Source organism: Mytilus galloprovincialis, chromosome 3 (assembly GCF_965363235.1).
Source record: "Mytilus galloprovincialis chromosome 3, xbMytGall1.hap1.1, whole genome shotgun sequence".
Taxonomy (NCBI): domain Eukaryota; kingdom Metazoa; phylum Mollusca; class Bivalvia; order Mytilida; family Mytilidae; genus Mytilus; species Mytilus galloprovincialis.
This window is the reverse complement of record NC_134840.1, coordinates 82,391,629-82,403,625: the sequence shown is the minus strand read 5'-3', so window position 1 is coordinate 82,403,625 and position 11,997 is coordinate 82,391,629.

The following is an 11,997-nucleotide window of genomic DNA, read 5'->3' as shown; positions in this document are numbered from 1 at the left end:
TGGGTTGTTGTCTCTTTTACACATTCCCCATTTCAATTCTCATTTATATGGTCTACAACACCTGATGGGAAACAAACCTACCAAGTTAGAGAGTTTTCTGTGTCAGGTGATTTGCATTAGGGAGCTACCATTTGATTTTTATGGGGGGGGGGGGGGGCTAGGATGAAAAATTTTGTCCTGCATTTTTTTTAGCGGTAATCTCTGTCCTGCTTTTTTATTTTTCACTCTGTTCGGTCCTGCCTTTTTTTTTCAGTTTATCCTGACTTTTTTTAACCTAAATTGTCGTCCTGACTTTTTTTTTTTTGCAAGTGTGTTTTTTTTTACTCAAAACTCCTGTCCTGCCTATTTTTTTCAAATTTCATCCTAGCCCCCCCCCCATAAAAATCAAATGGTAGCTCCCTTAACATTGTAGAACAAATTAACACTAAAGGCTCCTTAGCCTGTTTCATGGATAGATCAATGTGTGTCATCAAAAAAGTTCACTCTCCAGTATAGAACACTAGAATACAATTCATAACTACAATTTGATATTGCTGTTTTTTGTCTCTTCTGCGCAGAATGTGAGACAGTGATTACAATCTGGAGGTGGCTTAAACTATTTGTATTAAGGTTTATACCTTGTATACTGATGCCTTAAGTTACAAAGTTTCTGTCATTCATATGTCCATTGTCCTTGACCTCACTTCCATGCGTGAATGCTTGAAAAAAGTTCTGTTTTTTTGTTAGTTATTTTCTCACTTATTATGAGTAGTAGGATAAATTCATTTGGTATATGGGGGTCCTTGCAAGGTAAACATGTCTGTCAATCAAGTTTCATTTGACCTTGACCTCATTTCATGGATCAGTGATCACGGTAAAAATTACATGATTCAGATACTGTAAGCTTCAAGTCAATTGCATAAGTGTATGGGATGATTGTAAGGTTCCTATGTCTGTCTGGCCTTCATCTGACCTTGACCTCATTGTTATTGTCCATTGGTCACTGTTCTAATATTATAAGCAAAATAGTCAACTTTATTTTGTTTATGGGATGGTGGTTAGGTGAACATGTCTGTCTTTCAGGTATCATCTGTCCTTGACCTCATTTTCAAGGTTCATTGATCAATGTTAATTTATAGTAGAAAGGTTCTTTAAGGCTGTAAGCGATATGTTAACTAAAGTTGGTGTGTGGAATGATTGTAAGGTGTACATGTCTGTCTGGCTTAGTTAATCTGACCTTGACCTCATTCCGTAGTGCACTGGTCAATATCATGTTTGCATGGATTGTCGGTCTCTTTCTTGTATACTATAAGGGAAATTTCAACTATATTTGGTGTATGTAATGATTGTAAGGCGTATATGTCCGTCTAACTTTGTGTATCTGACCTTGACCTCATTTTCATAGACCAAAATGCAAAAGTTTGGTAAAAAATCCTCAACTATGGTAGTAACTCTTAAAAGAAGTTGACCGAAGATTTAGCCATGTTGCCACATTTGTATATTCTATCCTGTTGATCCATTTGCTGTTTGCTGGGTTTTTTCATCTACTATAGTGTTGGCTCAAAATGCAAAATTTGTAAAAATCATTATTTAGGAACACAGAACTCCTATAAGGGGTAGACAACCGATGCAAAATTTTGATGATAAATTCAAAGATTTTGTCATGTTAATGATTTTTTGCTGTTTACTGCTTTCTTTCATCTACTTTTTTTTTTGCCAAATATGCAAAAATTTGTAAAAAATATCCACCAATTAAACAAACGCTTTTGCAGATCAAAGCTTATATTATAGATATTAAAATTTATAATTCTTTTATTTGCAAAACAGACAATAACCAATTTTGGTTATGGCAAATACATTGACAAAACAAAACATGATCAAACATAATGAAAACTCGACAATATTATAAGAGATATGATAATATAGGGTTATTGCATGAATATTGGGGAATATTGTCCCGAGTAGAATTTTATATTGCACGAGCTTGCGAGTGCAATATATGTTCTACGAGGGACAATATTCCCCAATATTCATGCAATAACCCTTTTATTGTATATCAATATAATATTTGAAAGTAAAAATTGGTTTAAACTAAGATTTTGTCGTTAATGACGTCATGAACTTAAAAGATTTATTGCACTAGTGCAATATTAGAATTTATTGCACGCTAACTTTTGGTTACGTTCTGTGGAAAATATTATATTGCTATACAATAAAAACAGTTATTGTTCTCCTTTCCTCAGTTCTAATGACTCTTTAATAAAAGAAACAACTGCTTTTACATCATTTGGTGTTGATGGATTTAGTAAATCACGAGTTTATCATTAATCAGATATAATATAACGTTCGATTTTTCATTCTAGAGTTATGGTACTTTGACCACCAGATCTTCTCACATGTCATCGGATATATTCTTAGATCAATTTACTACCAACTTGACATTGTTGCTTGAAACCGTTGTGACATGACGTTGGTTTTGACGTTACGCACGATATTGCGTCCCAATTTGTAACGTCAAAAGACGTTTTACGTCGGTAATCGAGTATACTTTGTTCGTTTTGTTTGTAATCATTTTTGATCGATATGGATACTTCAAAGTCTTGAATATGTATGAAATGTTTCCTACTGGTAGTTACGCAAGCAAAAATAAACAATACAAAATAGGTAATTGGTTGAGAAAATAGTGCCTATAGTATATTATATAATGCGTTGGTCACCCGTTTAAATTTAAGAAGAGAGGGAAGGGAGGAAGCAATTCATGTTGATTAAATAACATAGTTTTTGTGTTTTGTGCTTTTATCTTTTATCTTTTTTTAAATGTTGTTGTTTTTTGTGTTTCTTTTGGGGGAGGGGGTGTGATGATAAGTGAAAGGATGTTAATGAAAAAGACTTCTATTGTTTACAACGGAGTAATTAAATCAAGAAAGAGAATGATTGCGTAAAAAATAATTATATTCATCTGATATGTTTACAAGCTTTGTATAATATCAAGGTGTAACTCCTCAGGTACAACAATTTTACTGCCTCCTTCAATTTCAGCACAAATGAACCGTATTGCAGATGAATAGCAAATCGCAGTTCTACGCTTCACAAGTTTGAAAATATACGGGTGATCTTTTCTCCACTCGTAATATTGCCCTTTCACAACTTTAGAATCTTAGTTAAATGAACAACCCCAGTCATCTGAAATATTTTACCTATTTATTGACAAATTACCATATGTTTTTTTTTTTTTTCATTTTAGATAATTATTCCTTTTCTATTTGATTATAACTACTATTATATATTACAGTTCTTATCGTGGTTTCTATGATTCTATCTATTTTCGAAATTTGTAATTTGGTTATTTTGTTTTGTCCTCTGATCTTAAAACATGAAATCGAACCGTACTTGTTATTTAAAAACAATGAAATATCGTTCATATATCATATGATAATACGAACTGCTTTCAATTTCGATGGCCAAGGAGGGTGATTGGCCTAATGAGTTCATATAAAGTGATAAAAGCCTGCGGCGATTTTAAGATACGCTCGTGGCGAGATTTGTTCGACTCCGATCCTATTCGACAGTTATTGCAAATATTTTAACTTAAGGTCGCCTGATGTCCGGCTTCTCCTACCTATGATGACAGGTCAATAAAATACAACAAATGTCGTTTATACATGTAGGGGTGTTTAACACCAAAACAAAGAACAAACTTTTAGAAATGATTTGAAAATACATACATGTATAGCGTCCCGAATCGAAAACGTTCACAACGTAAAAAAATTGTTCAGTGGACAAACTTGCAAGACATTTGATTTGTTAAAAAACGAAGTCATTTCGACTTAACAGCTTATCAAAAAGTATGTTGTCGTATTGTGGGGTGAAAGCACAATTACGCAAAAGCACTATTTTGTATGCTACAAATTGAATATTTAATATAATGACGTTGAAACTGACAGTGTTTTGGTAAAAAGCGGCGAATTTCGACATTGGACAATCTTGCAAGACATTTTCCCGAAGCCAATGCGTTTTTATTTGTGGTGCGAGTGCTGTAAAATTCCGGATTTGAAATGGTCTATCTAAGCACTTTTGTTGGAATAATTTATGAAAACAAAATTTTATATCATCTGAATTTTTAAAAAGCGATATCGTTTGATAACTTACCATTTTCCGAAACCTGACCATGGCGAGGATTATTCATTTTTGAAAAAAATCAACTTTGACCGTTCCATCAACACAAAAAACAGCAATGACGTAATAAATTATATATGACGTTTATCATTCATGCGAATTTTCGCCGATTTTTAACTCTTTTTTAGACCACAAAAATTCCCGCAAAAAGTTATTTTGCGAATAATTTGTTACGTCTGACACGCATATTTTTGACGTTTTGGCAGTATTTGTATCATTATTTGAAACTATTATGAAAAGTTAAAGAATATTTTTTTTATATTTTTGGAAACAGTAATACCTGCCTAATCTATGGATATAAATTTCATAAAGCTGAACTATTTAGATTTCATAGAAGAGCTATTTATCAAATTGCTCTGTCGCATTTCAATGTATTGACGCAATAACGTGCTTAACGTGTTTGGAAATTTTTGTCTGGTTTGCTTTTCCAGAGTTATGGGACAGTTATCATTTGAAACAATATGTACATAATATGGCTAGATATTTTGCTTATATGTATTTATCTTGAATGTTCAGATCTGAGTTATTGTCATCAATATCAACGTAGTGGATATCTTTTTCATATCCATAAGTAATAGACACCATTTGTATACCTTACTCTTCAAGTCGGGCTATCATTGCAATAGCCATGTCCGTCTGTTTGTCCGAAAAATATATTTATACATTTATCCAAAAATACACAGAATGACTTATAAGGAGCAAATAGAAGAACATCAATTGAAAATATCTCTTCTTTGTGATTGTCATACGGTAAATGCTTTATATCGATTGTCGATGACATACTCCGAAATAGCTCAAGTACATTCCAAATGTATTATACTATGTAGGTCCCCAAGATGTGACAAGGGAATAGATATATGGTAACTTTTGGTCATGTTCCGATATGCAGAATATTTTATGCGATATGTATAAATACACAAAAACATTCGGACAGAATGTAGACATTAAATCCAATGCCTCTCATAGAAAGGATACCACGTTTTCTGCACGTTTAGAAGTAAAAACCAAATCGAACTAGTAACTCTAAGGGGTCGGGTCTGTATCTGCTGAAGACACTAAATTTCTATCCCAATTACAAAATGTATATCAAAATATCAAATATATTCTCATTTTCCAGTGGCAGCCTCACTTTTCCGACCTTCAACTCGCGGTCAATCCTTTTCCGTATATCCTCCTTATTGTATTACCTGTATAGTATATATATTTTAATTATATTGTTAATTTGATATACTATATAGGGTTGTAATAACAATTACAGTTCCAATGTTTCTGCACCAGATGCGCATTTCGACAAAAACTGTCTCTTTAGTGTACTGAATCAGAGTTATTAATCAAAATCTACAGTCATGCCTTGTTTGCACTTATAAAAAAAGCAGACAAGAATAATTTTTGAATCAATCACCTTGTTAGTAATCAGAGACATACATATGATACAATTGTATTTTAAGTCTCTGATGTAATGTAACTCTATACCAACATAAAGAACAACAAAACACAGGTTCAAGCAAATTGTCATAAATTATACCATATTATAATCTAATTGAAATATAAAAATCGGATTCGAATATGTATAATATAACGAAATCCGAGTTCTATATTTTAATTTGATTGACCCCATTAAAGTATGTTGACAGTTTATGCAAGCAAGCTAAATGTACTTGACCTACTGGTGTGGAATTATGTCATCAAACAAATTAATTTTGACGTAATTACATGGAAAAAATAACAATTAAACACTTACAAGATAGTCAAATTTTACATTTATGATAATTTGCTTGTACCTGTGTATTGTTGTCTTGTATACTGGTGTAGACTGTAACAGGCTAATTATCATAACTTATAGCCTACTGAAGAAAAAAATCATGCGGTTTCTGAAAGCAAGCTCAAAGCACTTTATAATAATATGCTGATGTGAAATTACGTCATCGTACGTTCTAAAATTGGCGGCTATACTTCACAGTAATACTTTGGAACGAATTACACATTTAAACAGACAAGATGGTCAACTTTTTGCAATCTTAAAGAAAAAAATAGGACCACTCTTATAATTAAACAATCTGATCAAAAACATAGATCATATGCCCAAGCTTTGCTTTTTGAATCTGATTGATGATGAAAGGTCTGTGTTTTTGTGTGCTCTGGTGGTATTATAACCCTTAGCCCCTTCTGATAGAAATGGAACTGTTAAATCCAATGGTTTGTGATGTATAAGAGTGTCGCACTTTCGCACAACGAGGTTCAGTTGACAATCTAATTAAAATATAGATCTCCGATTTCGTTATAGCTACTACATATGTAGTATAACGAAATCGGAGATCTATATTTTAATTAGATTGGTTCGGTTGACAACTTAACTTTAGGACATTTTTCTCATTGTGAGTTTTCCGCTTCTCTGTATTTACCTTCAAGTAGAACCTGGCATATCAAGTATATAACTTAGTTGGCAGAATGTTCTGCATTTTCGGAATTCCTACCACGATTTTCTTGATAAAGAGAGCATGGATGCTAACAAACAAGTTACTGACCCTTTTGTTATAAATGGTAAAGTAAAAGAAAATCGAAAGTTTTACGGAAACCATAATAATTGGGATTACCTATATCACAGATGACCATAAATCGGTTTATCTTGTTGTAGCTACTTTCCCGTTCGTTTTCAAAATACATTTATTGTGACCAGTATTCCGTCATAAGACGGTTCGGACTTTCCGTAAAATACCATTCGATTTGCCAAATTTGTTTCACAAACACCAAAAACAAGCAACGTACAAATGAAGTGAAGAAAATAAACAAAACTGAACAAAGAGGGACAACTCAAACTGAAAATACAAATAAACGTAAAGATAAGTGTAAATAACAGTTCATAAAACATTTCTGGTCTCTCCTTTTTTTAACCATTGCAAAATGAACTACTAGTATTAGTATAGCTGCCTTTGTCCATGTTTGTCAAGGCAAATTAATTGAAAATAATGAAATGTTTTCTCTCTAAATTACATATAACCTCTTACTTCTTCAAACACGTTCTCTCTCTCTCTCTCTCTCTCTCTCTCTCTCTCTCTCTCTCTCTCTCTCTCTCTCTCTCTCTCTCTCTCTCTCTCTCTCTCTCTCTCTCTATCAGTCCTCAAAGTTATATATAAGCTGCTCGGTGTAAATTGACTGTATTCAAAATCATTCAAACCAATAAGCTAATTGTCTTTTCGGAACTCTTCATGGACATTTTCTGATCAATTATCACAGAAATAGAACTTTTATAGTTACATAAAATATCTATTTCGTGCACATCTTGATGATCAGCTCCTCTGCAGCATCATCAAAAATTGATACATTTAATGACGATATTATCATCTTCAAGCGAAGTTATGGATTCATTGATTGTGTGCATCCCAATTAACTCTTTGACTTCATATATCAAAGCAATATACACTTTTACATTTTTTCCTAAAAGATAAAAGAATACTATAAACAATAGAAATTAACTTAACAGATTCGCATGCCAAGAAAAAAAAAAACCCACCAAAAAATGAAAGAAAAAAATCCTCATGATATATCATAGATGTAATTTATAAAGATGATACAATGTGTTTTTTTTTTCTTATTATAGTTTAACTTGAAAAAGTCTTCTACCAGTTACTTCCACCTTTTTTGCTATAAAGTAATTTTTCTTCTTCTTCATCCGCAATCATGATAAACAGAGGTGGCTATACTGATTACAAGAATGACGGAAATTTATTGCCATAATTATAAAATCAAATCAATCACTGTCAATATTCATTCAATGAAACTCTATACATAGACCCATAATTTTCGCTCGCTTATAGACAGACAACATATAAAATTTATTTACGTATGTATGAAACAGTCACATCTATCTATTTTCAGCAAATATTGATTCCTGTTATTTTCCATCCTCGAAGAAAAGTTTGACCACAGACCGATTCAATAATTCGCCATGTGGTGAAACCATACTATATTTCAAATTACACCACGGTTATATTCATCATTGAGGGTTCACTAACACAGGGATTAAAGATAAACATAGGTTTTCTACATCACTAGCTGGCTTGAAGTACCAAACATCTTGAAGAGTCTTAGGGGACGACCATTTGATATTCTGGGGGGAAAAGGGGGAGGGGGGAAGGAGAATTTGTTTTTGATCGGTTATTTATTTTTGTAAACTAAGAGGACAGATTATTCATTTTCTGCACTATTGAAGAAAGATTTTTCATTTTCATTAAAGCAAGGGACTGATTATTCATTTTCACAACTATATTTATGATATTCGAAAACATCCAATTTTAAATTGATTTGCTTATTATAAATAATACATGTATAGTCAAGTCATAATGTATCATTCAATGACAGTTAATCATCATCCTCTGCATAAATGAATCTTTTATATTCCCAACTATACATGTATTGCAAACATACAAAGTATTAAAGTTTTGTAATAACTACTTTCTTTTAAAAGTATTGACAAAGATATTTTGCCGAGCGGAGCGAGTCAAATTTTTTTTTTTGAAGGGTTTTATGAGCCACTGAAGGCCCAAGAAGCTATAGAACAAATGATGCAAAATCATGCTTTCTGGGTGTTCCGAAGACCCTTTCATAATTTGAAAATGCAAGTTTTGTTTTAATATTTTTTTACTATATTTTGGTCTTAAAGCAAAATGTATAAATTCAGTGTAAGACTTTCAAGGGACAACATCAAAAGACCAATGTGCATGATTAACAAAATTGGAATTCACATAGTTAAGTCTGTGGCTGTTTTTTTTTTTAAACTTATGATCAAGTTCATAACAAAATTACTAGATTACAAAAGGAATGCAATAGAATACAGAAGGGCAATCAATGAACAAAAGACATATAAATAAGAAACATTGATCCTGAAAAATCAGGGCTATGAAAACATGCAGAACTTGCTTCTTGCAAGGCACTCGTCGTGAACACAATTTGATATGGAGATAATCGTTTGGTTTTGAAATTTCCTACATGAGGCATTTGTCTCGATGTAGTTACGGCCCTGTTAAAATAAAAGTGAGGTAAGGTTTCCTGAGACAATATACCTCAAGTTAAATAAAATAAAAGTGAGGTAAGGTTTCCTGAGACAATATACTTCAAGTTAAATGAAACCAATTTTCAGACTTTTCAAGTATATTTATAAAATATTTATACTTTTATTGTTAAAAAAATTGTGAAGTGTTTCCCGATTTTTGTTGGGAAAAAAGATGAATTTATGAAGAATCTGGTGCCATCTCATACTTTCGATTAGACCTGCTGAGTTATTTATTTTCAATACATTGCAAGTCAGGTAATTTATTTTCAAACTACCATAGAACAAACCATTTATTTTTGTGATTGTCAAGGCTGAGTTATTTGTTTTCAAAATCCCCCTGCCCCCCCCCCCCCCACCCCAGAATATCAAATGGTCGTCCCCTTAGCGACTTCCAACTGAATGTTATTACTTTAGTAATAGGTGTTCCATGCGAAATTGACATAGTATAAAAATTTGTTAATTTGAATATGTTTCCAACACGTTTCGGTTAAAAGAGAAACATTCTTACGACAAGAATATTCTTAATCATGAACTTTTTGGTATAACTAATAATCAATTTTTATGGTATTTTTTTGGTTTGTGAAGACAGCCATGTACTTAACCACGTTACAATTGCAGACTTTGATTACTAAACTGCCAAACTATTCACCCGATATTTTAAAAATTTCTTAAAGACATCTTTTATAGTGATTCTTAAAAAAATTTGGGTTTACAAAATTATCTTAAAGTAGTTGTAATCTTAGATTAACCTCCTGGTACAGAAGTCCTCCTTTGCACTATTTTGCTCTATTTTGAAGAGCTAATTTGAATATTAGTGTCAAAAAGTTTGATTTACTTTCGGATTTACAATAAGTTTTTGAATTTTACTGTAAATATATGCTGTGTTTCTAGAATTACACAGCAGCATCTTCCAAATTAAAAAACACTAGATGTTGTAATTTATACACATGTCACTATGTCATTGCATTTATCTTTTTTCTGTGTCAAATTTTATTTATTTCTTATTTTATTTTTGTCATCGATATCATCTTTGTCCAAGGTATAAAACTGTAACTTTTGACAACTGCAGGGGGTTTTCGCTTTAAATTACCATAGCCGTGAGAATTTTTTTTAAAAGAATAAAGGATTCACGTTTTCATTTCGTGGTTGCATATGTTGCACTGTCATCAATTTTACTTGCGTAAAAAAAAAGTGATGTCCATTTTATAGTTATGATAAAAAAAACCCAGTTGTTTTCAACTTGCAGTTGGACAAGGAAATAATAGTTGAATATGCTTTTGTAGGCATTGGTCATATTGTAAAAAAGCGGATGAGGGTAGAAAGATATCTTTGAGAAATTTTCTTCCAGAAATAATTCCTGAACTATCTTCCAAAGTTCTTCTGGTTTGCTAGATCGGCGCATACTTAGAAGATGATATTTTTTCATTCATCTTTTTAAGTAACATAAAAAAGTTTCTGTAATTTCTTTATTTTGTACATTCTCCATTTCTGTAATTCATTTTATTTTCTTAAGCTTTTTAAATACTTTTGCACCCAATTATAAATGTTCTATCACTACTGCTGTAGTTTTTGCTTAATTCGCTCTATTCATTGTAATAATTATCATTATTCAATAAAGGCTCTTAGAATTTAGTACAGCAAAGCTATAATAATTGAGTATAATTTATTGTACGGGGCTCTGGTTTCTTTTTCCTACTTTCTTCAAATCTGGGAATAATAGGTACATGTATGTATGAGCACCCTTTTCTTGATCTCTATAGTTATGCCCTCTATCGGTTACTTTTAATATATTTACCCTGGAGATATACATTTTAGATAAGTAAAATTATGGTATGGAAAGGCTGGGGTACGTGCCGGATCCAATTTTCCTGGATATAATGTTGTACGTCATAGACGGAAGTCCAAATAATTATGACATTTTAAATTTTTCTTTGACGCCTTCCGTCAATGAAAGGCATTGAACAAAAAAATACAACAAAAAATAACCTTTACACTCAAATTTCCAGACTTTTTGACATCATGAAAAAAACTGATGTCTTCCATGAGGGGGGGGGTGCTTATTTCTGGAATAGCAGTGTTCTCTTAATAATAATACAATCCCTATTCCATCAGTAATCGGTCTTAAAACTCCAAATATGATCGATAAGTGTTCGATTACCGATCTGATCGATTAGTTAAGTCTGGATTTACACAACAAATCTCCTGTTAAAGAAGTATGTATATATCTATACATTCAAAGATGCTATTAAAATAATGTGTACTATTGAAACCTGAAATTAATTAAAATGACGGAAACAATATACCGAAAGAGGATAAAGTCTACAAGTACATAAAATCTCAGAATAGATATAAACCAGACAGTGAGGGATACTTTGCTTTAGATTAACATTGTATTATATGTCTCTGAAATTAAAAATAGAATGTATAAATTAGTAATTAAATGTGAATACCAATACCTTTTTTGCGTTCTGTGTTGATGCACAGATTCTACGATTTGTCTGAATTTTTACTGGGTGATTTACCCTTCCGGAGTATCTGATATCACCCCTAGTTTTAGTGGCATTTTTTTTTATATAACTAATAACAACCAATATATGAAAATACTTTTTTTGAAAATAGAGGAAAGCAGCATTTCTTCTATAGATATATTAATAGTTATATATAAATGCCGCTATTTTGAGGGGAGGCATGTAGTCCAGCTTAAAAAGCTACAAAGAATATATTTTTTTAAATTTCTATGATATTTATTGTAAATGTTTCATAAATGTATTCTTTATTCTTTATTGTTTGTT